This window comes from Cynocephalus volans, chromosome 1, assembly GCF_027409185.1.
Source record: "Cynocephalus volans isolate mCynVol1 chromosome 1, mCynVol1.pri, whole genome shotgun sequence".
Taxonomy (NCBI): Eukaryota; Metazoa; Chordata; class Mammalia; order Dermoptera; family Cynocephalidae; genus Cynocephalus; species Cynocephalus volans.
In genome coordinates this window covers 72,708,193-72,722,497 of record NC_084460.1, presented here as the reverse complement: position 1 = coordinate 72,722,497, position 14,305 = coordinate 72,708,193, and the positions used below count along the sequence as shown (strand labels likewise).

Here is a 14,305-nt window from a genome sequence, read left to right as displayed (position 1 = left end):
TTACATGCTGTTGGTTCTAGAGTTCTATGGGTCTCCAGGACAGCCCTCCTCCAATGGCTCCACTAGACACTGCCTGAGTGTGGGCAATCTGTGGTGGCCTTGACCCCATGGCTTCATTAGGCATTCCCTTAGTGAGGGCTCTTAGAGGTGAACCTGCCCCTGTGGCAATTCTCCACCTGAGTATCCAAACATTCCAAGATACTCTTTGAAATCTAGGTGGAGTGGCTACACCTCCACAGCTCATGTATTCTGTCTGCACCAGCAAAGTTAGCATCATGTTAATGCAGCCAATGTTTGTGGCTTGGCTTTCTGGAGGGGCAGCCCAAGCCCCACCTGCACTCCTTGAGCCACAGCTGGGGAGGCTTAGGAGCACTTCATTAGAATTTCATGACCAGAGAATTGAGGTGGTGCTGGGTAGTGAGCCCCAAAGTCCCACAGGTGCCCTGGGCCCTCCCTTGAAACTTTTCTGCCCTCAAGGCCTTGGCACTCTGGGCCTGTGATGAGAATGGCTGCAGGCAAGATCCTTGAAATGCCTTTGTGGTTATTCTTCCCTTGTCTAGATGAACAGTATTGGTTTCTCTTTATCCATCTGAATCTGCTGATCAGTCTCTTGGTCACACCCTTGATTTTCACTCCAGAACACACTTTCTCCAGCCTAAGAATTTTTCTTTCCTTTCTTTCTTTCTTTCTTTCTTTCTTTCTTTCTTTCTTTCTTTCTTTCTTTCTTTCTTTCTTTCTTTCTTTCTTTCTTTCTTTCTTTCTTTCTTTCTTTCTTTCTTTCTTTCTTTCTTTCTTTTTGTTGTTATTGTTGTTGTTAGTTTCATTGATTATATTTAAATCTTTCTTTTTGCAATGTCAATGTACACTTCTGATACATATAGCACACAGAATAAGATAATTGAGAACAGTTATGCACAAGGCATGCACTATTGGATTTATACACTGGATCCCAGGATGTGACTGATTGGGAAAAAAGTTAGAGTAGGCATGTCTAGTGAAGGAACCAGAAGTTATATAACATACAGTCAACACACATCTGGTCTCTTAGGCACCTGCAGCATGTTCAGCATTGGCAGTGGTGCCTCTTAGCTGATGGAACTATTTTACACTAACCAGTTTAGGAATACGCAAAATAAGTACCATCCAGCATCAGGATTTGGCTGTAAGATTTTACAAACCATTCCTATTTCTAACTTTATGAAATTAATGGTTTTCCCAGGTTATCTAATATCACTGCTTTAATCACAGATTAGATAAAAAGGACAACAGGCACAACCTCCAACTAAAATCCTGTTGTAGCCTAGAGAGTGAAGTGGTATGACAGGAGAAGATTTTTATTTTTTTGGAAGCTGGCTGGTATGGGGATCCCAACATTGACCTTGGTGTCATAACACCACTCTTGAACCAACTGAGCTAACCTGATAGTCCGACAGTAGATTTTAAATTTGCAGTTCTTTTTGGATCCCCCAAAGTGTATCTGCACTCTTCTTCAAATGGGCCACTTTCTCAGAAGTCAGGGTCACCTTCCTAAGGTCTGAGATTCCATTCTGTCCCAAGATGCAAGAAACACTAAGGAAGACACCATCCTTTATTCCATACAGACCCTTAGTCTTGGTAGAAACTGAATGCACCTGCCTAAGGTCTTTCAGTACGCTTTCTGCCAAATCTGCCACAGACAGCCCAGTGGCCCAGGATGTGTAGACTTTCAGTTTGGTCATCTCATAAGCACTCTCAACCACCTGCTTGTCACCTCTTTCCCCTGTTCCTTATTTGTATCAGTGCCCAAATCTGGGTGCAGATTCTGCAGAGAGACACCAGCAGCATTCACTCCACTCTATATAGGAACATTAGAGTCTCCATGCTCCCCAGGGACCCATCCATGACAGTTCCCAGCCTTTCCACATCAGGTAATGGAACCAGGCTGAATCCAGATTGCAACCACTTCCAATAACACAAGTTTTGGGAAAACCACTTATCTTCCCAGCCGCATAGGTCAAGATAATCCACTGGATTGGAAACAACAAGCAACTTGCAGTTTAGGCTGTATTTTACAATAGGAATGATGAACTTAAAGATGTTCACATTATGATGAACAAAATTAAGATGAGTTTCTCCCTCTTGCTGACATGCCCCAGCTGTGATAATAAACAGCTCAGAGTCTGCAGTCACATCATAGTCTTTGCCAGAGACAGTTTTTGGTGTTCTAAGGAAAAGGTTGCCATGTTAGAAATCCATCATCTTTCCCTTCAATTTGTCTTGCATGACATCAATGAGAGCAAGTTCATCTGCCACTTCCTTCACCAAAATGCTGATGGCACAGGCTGTGCCAACAGCACCAACCCCAACAACTGTAATCTTATTCTGGGTGATCTGTTCCTTAAGAAGATTATGAATCAGCTGATACTTGAGAGTTGCCATACTGGACTTGGAACCAAAAGGAACCAGGAGTGCACATTGGGTGGGGGGTCAGGGGCACATGGAAATAGAGTACAGACTTGGCAGCAGCAGCTCCCTACAGCCTGAGAATTTTTCACCTCTTTAAGTTCTGCTTCCCTTTTGATAATACATCTTTTCTTTAATTTGTTTCCCTTTTCTCACATTTTACTATAAGTAGACAAGAGAAGCCATGCAGCACCCTCAACCTTTTGCTTAGATATTTCTTCCACCAAACATCCTAGTTCATCCCTCCTAAGTTCTACTTTCCACAAAGTAGTAGAACACAGAAATAATTCAGCCCATTTCTTTGTCACTTTGTAAGAAGAATGGTCTTTCTTCCAGTTTCCAATACCTTGTTTTCTATTCCATCTCAGATGTCATCAGCATTGCCTTTACTGTTCATAATTTTATCAACATTGCAATCACGAGACCACTTAAGTAATCTCTAAGGAGATTTGGCCTTTTCCTACAGCTCTCTTCTCCTTCTCAGCCCTTATCAGAATTTCTCTTTATGGTCCAGCCTCTACCCATTACTAAATTCCAAAGAAGCTTCCACTTTTTTAGGTGTTACAGCAACACCCCACTTCTCAGTGCCAATTTCTTAACTTTTTTCATTTTTCCTTTTTTGTGCTACTATAACAAAATACTAGAAACTGGGTAATTTATGAGCAACATAAATGTATTGCTTACAGTTGTAGAGCCTGGAAAGTCCAAGATCTAGAAGCTGGAAATTTGTTGTCTGGCGAGGGCATGGTCTCTGCTTCCAAGATGGTACCATGTTGCTGCGTCTTCACACAGTGGAGGGCAGAATGGCAAAGGAGCCTATATAGTTCCCATCAGCCCTTTTATAAGGGTACAAATCTCACTCATGAGGGTAGTCCCCTCATGACTTAATTATCTCTTAATACTATCACATTGGGGCTTAGGCTCTGACATGTAAATTTGGGGGGATGCATACATTCAAATCATAGCATCTACTGAGGACATTTCTGTAAAAATGGCAGAATTCTCTCTCCAATATTGCTATTGACAAGTAGAAGTAGATTTACTTGCAAATTTTCTTTATTTATTTGTTTTGCAAATCTGTTTTGGAGTGTGTGTGTGTGTGTGTGTGTGTGTGTGTGTGTGTGTGTGTGTGTGTAAAGGAGATAGAGTCACTGAAAGAATTCAGATAAATGTATTTGTGGCATTTATTTAATTATATTGAGGGGGATGTAAAAATATAAAATTGATTGATTTAAGGAAGCTAAAACTGATCATCATCAATTTAATAAATACTTACAAAGCTTCTACACTGGGCTAGTTGCAGTGGTAGGTACATTGTTTACAATAAATTATAAAAATTATTTTTCACAAAGTGCTTACGGCCAATCACACATGTGAAAAGATACTATGGTAATTAAGTAGTGGGGACACAGCTCAGTTTTCAGGGTCTGGAAATTAGCGGAAGTGACTTTTAAACTAAGACAGGAAGTTTGCTGGGCAAAAAGGAAGTGGGGAGAAGATTGTATCAGGCATAAGAAAGAACATAAGCAGAAGTCACTCCAAGAATCTCTAATGGCTGGACCTTGTGGGTGAAGGACAGAGAGATGGATGGGATATGTGAAGGAGGATTAGATCACGTAGCACCTTGTTAGCCACATCAAGAAATTCAGGTTGTACCCTGACAGCACAGTAAAGGTTTTCAAAAAGGGAAATAGAACTGGAGGGTTTTTAGAAGGAAAATGAATACCACCTGCTGGAATGGCCAAATGTCTCTCGCATCAAGATGGAAGCTATAATATTTACAATAGAGATTTTCATATTTTCTGAAGAGAAAGTAGTTTACACCTTCACTTTTACTAAGATTCTTAACAAGAATTTCTTATTAAGGACCATTAAGAAGCTTCCTTATCACAACCCTACAGTCCTTAACTAAATTGCAGTACTTGTTAAAGCCTTGTCCTATAATTATTCATTCAGCTTTATTTCTCATTTCTTGCCAAAATGAGAATTTAGTAAAGAAGTCAGCTTTATTCCATTTATCTACTCAAGCAATCTTGATTTCTCTCTTATAAAGAAATCATAGTCATTCTTACCCCTGTCTCATCCATGCTGTTCCTCTTGACTGGACAGACTGCCTTTTCTAGACCTTCTCACCATTCCTGACAGCATAGCTCAAGTTTTCCCTCCTCCATGTAGCTCTCCTTCAGCCTCCAGGACACCCTGATGATTGCTTCCCTGGAACCGTACAATCGTGTGTGTGTGCGTGTGTGTGTGTGTTGTTTTGTATGTTTTTGTTTTTAAGCAGTGTGGCTTGATCATTTTCTGGGAAGTAGTCTAGAGAAGTTCCACTGTATACATGGAAAATTTCTTACAGTGATTTGGTAACCTCATCACCAAGAACTGTATATATGATAGATGGTCATAAATTGTTGAATTACCTATCTTCGAAATTTACAGGGTGAATTGACTCATGTAGCAAGTCTTAAAAGTTCTCAAAATAGCCAAATCCCATTTATCTGAGGAAATTGGGATTAGCAATTAGTTGTCCAAATAAAAGTGTAAATAAAAGATGAGAAATCATATTTTTTAAAAAGATTCATACATTCTTTACATTAAGGGAAAATTTTGTTATTTTTATTATTTTATTTATTATTATCATTATTATTATTATATCATTCATTTACCAAACCTTTGATGTAGTGCCAAAGGCTGAGTATGAACCTACTGTTTTGCTTTGTGGTTCTTGTATAAAGACACAGATTTTATTTTTATTTAAATGGAGCCTGAATTCAAAGACACTTCCAAAGGTATCATCTTGCAGAATACTAGCTTTTTACTATCATTTTCCAGTCTTTCATATTTGTCTCACCCCTCACTAACTTAGTAGCAATCAACTTTACTGACTAGACTTAATAAGCATTTTTTAAAAAATTAAATTTGGTTTCAATAGAAAAAAATTATATTAATATTTAACCAAAGTAAGTAATAACATTTACTTTCTGTAATTACGATAACATATATTTTGCATAAACTGGTTTAAAAATAAATCATTTTAAGTTGGTGTGGAATTTGTGAAAGTGGATATACCCCAGAAACTAGAGAGTCAGTTGGACCTCTTAATATACTAGTTACATGGATTCAGCATAATTTGGGCTAATGAGTAGGTTTTATAGAGAGAAAAGGGAATGTCAACCCAGTGAGATGGGTAAATGAAGACTAGTTAAGATCAATAAAAATGTAAGAGCAGTAAGAGCCTCATTATGATAGGCAGTATTACTTTAACATCTTAGGAAAAGCTGTACACAGTGTGAAGTTGTAAACTTCTCATCCTGGTTTACAGTATGAATGCGCTGGTTATGGCATCGATCATTTTGGTGAACTCTGAGTGGCCCACACATCAGGCATGAGGGTTATCCCTTGAAATTTACATCACATTGTTCAGCTTTAGCTCATAGGGATTCAGGAATAAGGCAGTTTTTGTTTTTAGTGATTCCATGGGAAAAAATTGAATTAATGGAGCATAGAAGAATTTAAGATTTAGTCCAGTCTACAGGTAGATAATAAAAACTGAAAAGCAATGAATAAATCTAGAACCTAATTAAACAGGTGCACAATAGTTTTTTTCCTAAAACAATTTTTCTCTCTACCAAAGATAATAATAGAGTCCAGCTAACTTGATTGCAAAATAAGTTTAAAATAAAAATACTCTAAAGATTTTCTGCTGAGTGGATCAGGTAGAAAGAAAAAGTAAACATTTCAATTTTTGTTCACATAATTATACTTCATCAAGTCACTGTAAAGTATAGAAAGCATGAAAGAAAAAATATTTTCTCAAATCTTGAAAAGAAAACATGAAAGCAGAGAACTGGCAATGTTCCAAATAAAAAGTCATTAAAAATATTATTCTCATCAGTTCATTAAGTCCCATATAATTAATTCTTGCTCTGCTTGATCCTGTGATAGCAGTTTCTAAGTTTATTAGAGTTCTGTAAATTCTTACCCAGTCCACAAATATAATCTTAAAGTTATCAGAAACCTATATGGAAGAGTACTTGCCAGTGTTTTACATGAATCTTCTCAAAGAAGCATCAATTTTGGACTGCAGTTGATTGCAAATGCTTTCAGAGAAAAATCAAAAGCACTGTCTAAGGATAACAAAGATGTGCAATGACCACGATGAAAAATCTTGTGAGAGTTTATTATGATACTGACACAACTCACCAGGAAATTCTGTTATTTCTGTGGCATACAACATTTTTACATAATAACCAAAATTATGACTGATAACATACTAGATTTCTAAAAATTTCAGACCAATTTTGAGACACTTATATCAATAGCATACCCATAAACTTAACTAAGAAGGATTAACGTTACTTATTATTTGACAGTGCTTCCCCTATAATATGAGATACACTAATTATTTTTAAAACTGTCTTTTACAAGGTGAGAGACACATTCTGTAAGGCTTTCCAGGGACTCAACTAGAAAATCCCAAAGTTAATTTTAGATCAAAAAGATTTAATTTGAAATTTGACTTTGGAAAGTTTGTCAGAAATGACAAAATATTTAAAACAAATGTGATCTTGGTTATCTATTTAATCAAAGTGACAATGAAGAATTTTAAAGATCAACATAGAAGGTGGCATAGTTGTGAACAAAAACTTAGCTCTTTTAATAGTAGGAAGGTTCACTTAAGAAATCAAAGACCTAATAAAAAACAACATGGAGCACAAGAAATTATCTTGATAAAACACAGAAATTCTGTTTCCTAGGCCAACTACATAAAACAAAAAATTCTCACATTCTCAGACCAATACTCCAAGAAAACTTTGCCATTTTAACAAAGAAGACCAAATTCTTCTTTTGCATGAGTGTTACTCTTAATAGTAACTCTATTTTTAATAAAACCATGTAAACAAATTTATTCAATCTCAGCTGACTTTGACCACACAAGATAAGATTTTCACAACCCTTTTACAACCTTCCTTTTTTTCTTTTTAACGAAAATACACCCTTTATATCTTTTCTTACCAAGGACATCTTTCCTTGCATACAGCTATCTTTATTATTTATTTATTATTTATTATTTATATTTATTATTTCTATCAGTTTTAATTTTACATTGCCAATTATAATTTTTAACTGTTAATAACCAGAATTTCTAGTGAAACTAGTAAGCTTTTGAAATACTCATATCATTTACCATTTCATAATTTCTTGAAATACATGTTTTTCAACTTTTCATAATTATTAACACATCCAAATATATTTAGCTTCTCTATATTGTACACAAACAAGATGCCGAAGTATATATTTTGAACTTATGTTCAGCAATTAATGTTTCAGTATTTTAGCTTACTTGAAGTGACTCAGACATTTCATGAATATGTATTACTTATTTTAGCATAACTTCAAGATTTCAATTTACTGAAAAAGAATTTTTAAACTATGAAAGGTTTATTTATAAATGCTTATTCCATTTACATTAACATAATTTACTTGATCTTAGCAATTGTGTTTGAAGTTTGAACTGCTCATGGAATGCAAGGCTAACCATCATCCTGTTATTCGTTGACATATCAAGCAAGTACCAAACATGTCACAGAAGCAAAGAAACTACAAAGTAAAATATGCAATTTTATTACTGACATGCATCAAATAATTTATATTTATTGTGCATTCTACACAATAGGTTGAATTTATAGTTTTATGACCTTAACCATATAGGAGATAACAAGCCTGTTTGACTAGTAAATCTAGGGTAAAGAAAAAAGAGATGTATGCCATATGCTTGCATTATAACTAATGCTGACAATTCTGAAGACACTCTTGTTTTTATTTTAACAATTTTAAAACTAGTTTTATTTACCAATGATTCTCTCGGGTCACATAAACTAAAAGACATTTAGGATATTTTTCTATTTTTCTGAGAGAACACTTGATTTATATAAGTACTTATTTTTTCTTCAAGCCAATTAAATAGTTGTTTATACATGTTGGAAACAGGTAAAAAAATTCAACAAACACAAAATACACATACATACATAGATATATATAAACACACAAACAGAAACAGATCTTACAGCTTTCATTAAGATTTTTTTTATTTGCCTGTTTTCAAGTAATTTCTCTCTCCCTTTAGACTATGTTTCAATTGCTGTTTCCATTGCCCTAAGCAATTTTAACTGGAAACTCTAAATTTGTCTTCCAAAAGTATGGCTCTTAGGTGGAAAATTTACATCTCGGAGAAAGACGTAGTGAACTAATGCAAGATTTTTTTCCAAGAAACTGTTTAGGGCAAGTTTGCCTGTTATCAGAGGTCAATTTCATAGAGGCTGTGGACTAAATTTTAGATCTGAATGTCTCCAAAACTCATCTGGGTGGACAAAACTGGATGTGTTGCCATTTTTCTCTAATGTGGTCTAGAGGTTTTCTGTGGAGAAAGCTATAATTACCTATCTAATGGGAAAGCAAGAGATTTGTTTGTGGGTGCTTACAGTGTACTATTCATAGTATTCTTCTTTATACTGGTGGGTGGCCTAACACCTAAATGCCCAACCAACAACCAGCTGTTCTTCTCACAGGAAACTTGTTTATACTGGCAGATACCTTGGAGGCTCTATATCTGACTTGTATCCAGTTTATTTCCAGTTTATTTCAATCAAAATAGCTACTCTCTAGGAGATCCCTGACCAGAAGGGGAGTTAGGTTCAGGGGTGTTAGTCAGGTGAGTCACAGAAGAAGATTCAAAATGAATGTTGAGACAACATAAAATCTTAGTAATTCACTATAGGATTTCACAGAGATGTATACAGATAAGCTTAGTAGAAAATTCAGAATATAGTTTGGAGAGCTAGGGCTGGGTCTGGAGCTCACCGACGCCTTGAGCCCATTCACAAACCCTTCACACGCAGGTCTATGAGCTAGGTAACTGGACAAAATGGTCCTTGGAACCTTGGTTGAAGTGAGAATAGTCTTTATTCAGCACACACAAATCTAGGAGCTAGGCAGTACAAAGGAGAAACTCAGAAACTCAACTGCTACCAGCAAAGTCCAAAGAAAAACTGAAACTGAGCAGCTGCCAGCAGAGTAAACATGCTCTATTGTTAGACGCAAGCTCTCTGCTGCCAGCCTGCTTCACAATCTGCAGAACACACAATAGCTACAAAACTAAAAAGATGCATTGGCACACATGCACACTAACTCCACCCACACACAACTTGTTTACAAGAAATGTGGAGGTAGCCTGACTAAATTATTCTATTTTCCCCATAATCCACCCCTTCAGGGTCCCTTGCCGTACAATCTATGCATTAAAAATCTTCCAGGATGTTCCCTAGTGAGGACAAATGACCCTATTATTTAAACAACCTGTTGTTTGTTCAATATGGCTTGAGGCTTGTCCTTAAAGTTTGTCCTGTTGTTCTGTCCCTTAGTTGCACATGTCCGGTTTGTAGTCATCATTGGTGTGATTTTCCATGGGAATCTTGTAGTTATACTGAGGTGAAGTTCAGTGCATATTCAGTAGATGATCACACCAACATATGTATGTACTCAGTCAACTCTAGTGCAGTGCCTGCAGCCAGAACACTATGGGTGAAAAGACAGAAGGGTTATTGGTACCAATAAGGGAAGTTCTCACCCCTCTGGTGAGATAGACATGCCAGTTTGCCATCCTGAGAAAAGATGGTTGCAGGAAGAGGTGTTTTACCCAGTTTGGGGCCCCACAAGTCCATACAAACAGAAGACCAGTAACTCTCTGACTTTGGCAGTGGTCCCACAAGATCCACCTGCCACTATGTCAGGGGAACTCTCAGACGAGTTATCTGCCCATCAGGGACATCTGTCTGCTCATCAGGAGCACATCTGCCCATCAGGGGCATTTTTTCTCTCAGGTTTATGCGGCACCTGGTGAGCCATCGACCACCCAGCCTTGCAGCCAGCATGCTGCATTCTCCAATGTAGCTCTCAGCTACATCAGCTGCTGGAGCTCTCTCCAGCTAGCGCATCAGCTTCATCACTACCAATTCAACATGAGGCCTCCAGTCCTCGCCTGCCCCCAAAAGACGAGCACCTTGGCATACTCCCTATTCGAAATTGAACATTTCATCCGCCTCCTCAGGAACAACCAAAAAAATCTTTTAAATCCACTGAGCGTACCTTGCTACCTGTTTCCCGACGTTTGGTGAAACGCTGTTCCGGATGCAATTGTTGCCACAAGGCAAAGAGAACTGCATTTGGCTGTCAGTCAATTTTCTTCCTATCAATCCCTCTGCAAGCAAGTCAAGCCACATCTGCTTACAGCTAGTCTTGCTTGGTCCTTTTGGGATAAAATCCTGAGCATTTCGTGGGGGTTTGGTCTTAGCCACCTTCAGACCCCTTTTGCTTGTCTGCTATCCTCTACTTCACCCAGGCTGGCTATCATGGTCGTTACCTCATGTATAGGATGACCAATGTATAGGGGCCAGTGTGGCCATCAGTGACCCAAAGGACCTTGAGGGGGCATTCTGCAGCACTATGTCTCTCATGCTGCTTGTAAAATTTTCATCGTTTGGGCCACGAGTGTTCACATTAAACATGGACTGCCACATCCCCAGCTCTCAAATTATTTGAACTAACTCAGCATATGTTTGCCATTTACTAACAATCTCGGGCAGTTCTCCAGCATTTACCCACATGGTTTGGGCAGCTGGACTCACTCATTCCATTAAGGAGTGATTACCTGGCCCTTGTGCATATCTGCAGCTATTCTGCAGCTGCTGCCTCAGGGACGGGTGCATGGTGATGGAGGCCAATTTTTTCCACCTCCTCACCAGAGCACATCACACTATCCACCCCTAGGTCCCATAACTACAACAGCCAAGCATCCAGGGGCTCCCACCGTTTCTGCCAAAACTGTCTCCCCAAGTCAACTAACTCAACCTGGGTATATGGGACATAGGTGGTGAATTGGGTCACCCAATTGGATTGCCCACTGGTTTTCCACCCAGTCCCTTAGGCTGCTCGCATTTCACTTTCTGGTGCATGACAGGTCGTGCCTAGGGACACATGGTCTCCCCCAACTCACCACTGGGTTCGTTGTCCTCCCTGGTGTGAGAAACTGGAGTGGCCAGTCACCTCATGTCATCCTCTAGTACATTCATCTGTGCTTCCAACAATTCTGCTTTCCTCTTTGAATCTTCCAGTAGCTGCACATCATCTGCCAGCAGCTCTGCTTTCTGTTTTAAATCTTGATCATTTTGCAGCAGAGTGAGCAAAAGCCAGGCTCCATTCAGCAGAAAAGTGGCCACTGGGCACCACATGCTCAAGGACAGCCACATTTCCTCCCCTTCCCAAGGGGCTTTCCACTTCAGTGTCTGGTCTATGCTGCCTTGCATTATAGCAAGCAGCAACCAGATCCCAGTCAACAGGAAAGTGGCCACATGGCACAACATCTTCAAAAGTAGCCACATTTCTTTCTTCTCCAAGTTTTTGGCTCCTGTATCTGCTCAGAATCCTGTCACAGAATATGCCAATTGTGGCATAATCCTGCCGATGACACCAATTGTAGAGCTAGGGCTAGGGTCTGGTGCTCACCGACCCCTTGAGCCCATTCACAAACCCTATGAGCTAGGTAACCATACAAAATGGTCCTTGGAAAATTGGTTGAAGTAGGAATAGTCTTTATTCAGCACACACACATCTAGGAGCTAGGCAATACAAAGGAGAAACTCAGAAACTCAACTGCTATGAGCAAAGTCCAAAGAAAAACTGAAACTGAGCAGCTGCCAGCAGAGTAAACATGCTCTATTGTTAGATGTGAGCTCTCTGCCACCAGCCTGCTTCACAATCTGCAGAACACACAATAGCTACAAAATTAAAAAGATATATTGGTGCACATGCACACTAACTCCACCCACGCAAAACTTGTTCACAAGAAATGTTGAGGGAGCCTGACTAAACTATTCTATTTTCCCCACACAGTTCAAAATAAGCAGCTGAATTCCAGATAAGGATAATTCTGGAAAAGAAACAAATCTGCTTGATTTTATAAATTGATTTTATATATACTTTAGCTTTCTTTGTAACTAAGTGAAAAGGTTGGCAGATTCTATATTTCTTATCAATTAATTACTTAAGGTTTTTATTTGCCTTCTGTGCAAAAATTTTTAAAACAGGCAATAAAATATTTTTTTGAGATCTTTTTAAAAGCTTTCACACACCAATAGGCATCCTTGGGTGAGCCTAACTCAGGAATCCTTATTTTTAATGATTGGCTGATTAATTTTAGTGGCTGGCTGATAACAGGGATTCGAACCCTTGATCTTGGTGTTATAACATCACATCACTGAGATAACTGGTCAGCCTAGGAGTCCTTTTTTTTGTCATTTCTTTTTTTTCCTTAAGTTTATTTATAAATATTATTATTTTGCATTCTAAGATGTTGTTGCAGAGCAGTTGCAGGAGAGAGGGGCATGGGAAGGAAATACGGTGAGGAGGAAGGAGGTGTGGTTGAGGCCCATAGAAAATCCCTCATTCCTGCTTCTAGGGGCTTCCAGTGGTGGCTTGGTCATTGCTAGCTTGGATGCAGATGGGAGGGGGGTATGGGTGAAGCCTTTGGCCCCACACCAAGCTGTAGGAACTTCCTGCAGCAGCTTGGTGGTTGTCGCTGAGCAGGTTGCAGATGTCAGGGGGCATGGCTGGGTCCCCCCACCCTCCTCCTTTTCTGGCTTGGGAGCCAGGGGGCTTGTGGCCCTTCTAGATTTTATAGATTTTCTTTGGTGGTGTTAGACCTTTACTGGTTAATTTCAAGCTTTGTCTCTGGTCTGTGAGTATTTTGTTCTTTCTCTCAGTTCTGTGTTGGATTATTTGCTGTTCCGACCACTTAAACTCTGCACTGGAACTAATTTGTTGCCCTTTGATTACTTCTAAAATGGGGGAACTTCCTGTGGGAACCAGTACTTGAGCTCTGTGGTTGAGCTAAATTGCCTCATTGCTTCTAATTCCCTGGGGAAGGCTTTTTGTGCAGCTCAGGTTTTAATTGTTGGCCTTGTATGTACTTCCAGGTCTAGTGAGATCTGGTACACCTGGATTGTGTGGAAACTCTGGTCTGGGCCTGAGTCTTTTCAGCAAACTTCACCCATAGTTCTATGTTCCTGACCAGTCTACACTGAGTGGTCCTGTGCTGACTGGGGGGCAGATCAGCTGTCCATGCTGTGCCCCAATGTTTCCCCAGTGGCCTGTCTCCCCAACCACCTGTGCTCCACACACATCCCATGGGGATGTACCATGTGCCAGTCCCTTGCAATGACTCACCAGCCTCTGAGTGGCTCCTTTTTTCAGTTGTTGTGGCTCCTCGCTCCTGCATGGGTCTATGGGAACCCTGTTAGGGGGCTTGCTGGCCTGAGGGTCACCAAGGCCCTCTTCTCCCCTGCTGCCTCCAAGCAACTTCATGCAAAGGGCACAGCTGCAGCTTTTGCCAGCTCCTGTTCCATCCTCTCAGCAGCTACAGCCTTGAAGTGGCCAGGGATTGAAATGGTAGAAGCAATCCTTTCTTTCTCTCATCGTGGCTTCTCCCACCTTCACGAACTCTGTAGCTCTCCCCTCCTCTTCCCCTGAGCTCTAGTAGCCCCAGCTTGGCTGTCATTGCTTTGTAATAGTGGTAAATTGGTTGATTTGTGGGAGAGAGTGACACTGGGGATTGTCTATTCTGCCATCTTGACCAGAAGCTCAGGGGTCCTTAATTTTAAATGCACTTTTTAGATTAGCAGTGTTATTTATCTGGAACTTTCTACATATGGCTGTAGTAATTCTAAATCATTTTTAGTAAGATTTTTGCCACTTTTATAAGTATTTTCAGCTACCAAAACCTAATACTTGTACATGTAAAGGCAGGTGGGTT

At 39.5% G+C, this 14,305-nt stretch overlaps 1 pseudogene; it reads right to left on the bottom strand.

Annotated features, from left to right (window-relative positions):
- Positions 1-1,439: 1,439 nt before the first annotated feature.
- Positions 1,440-2,436, bottom strand: LOC134374502 (L-lactate dehydrogenase A chain-like; annotated as a pseudogene).
- Positions 2,437-14,305: the final 11,869 nt, after the last annotated feature.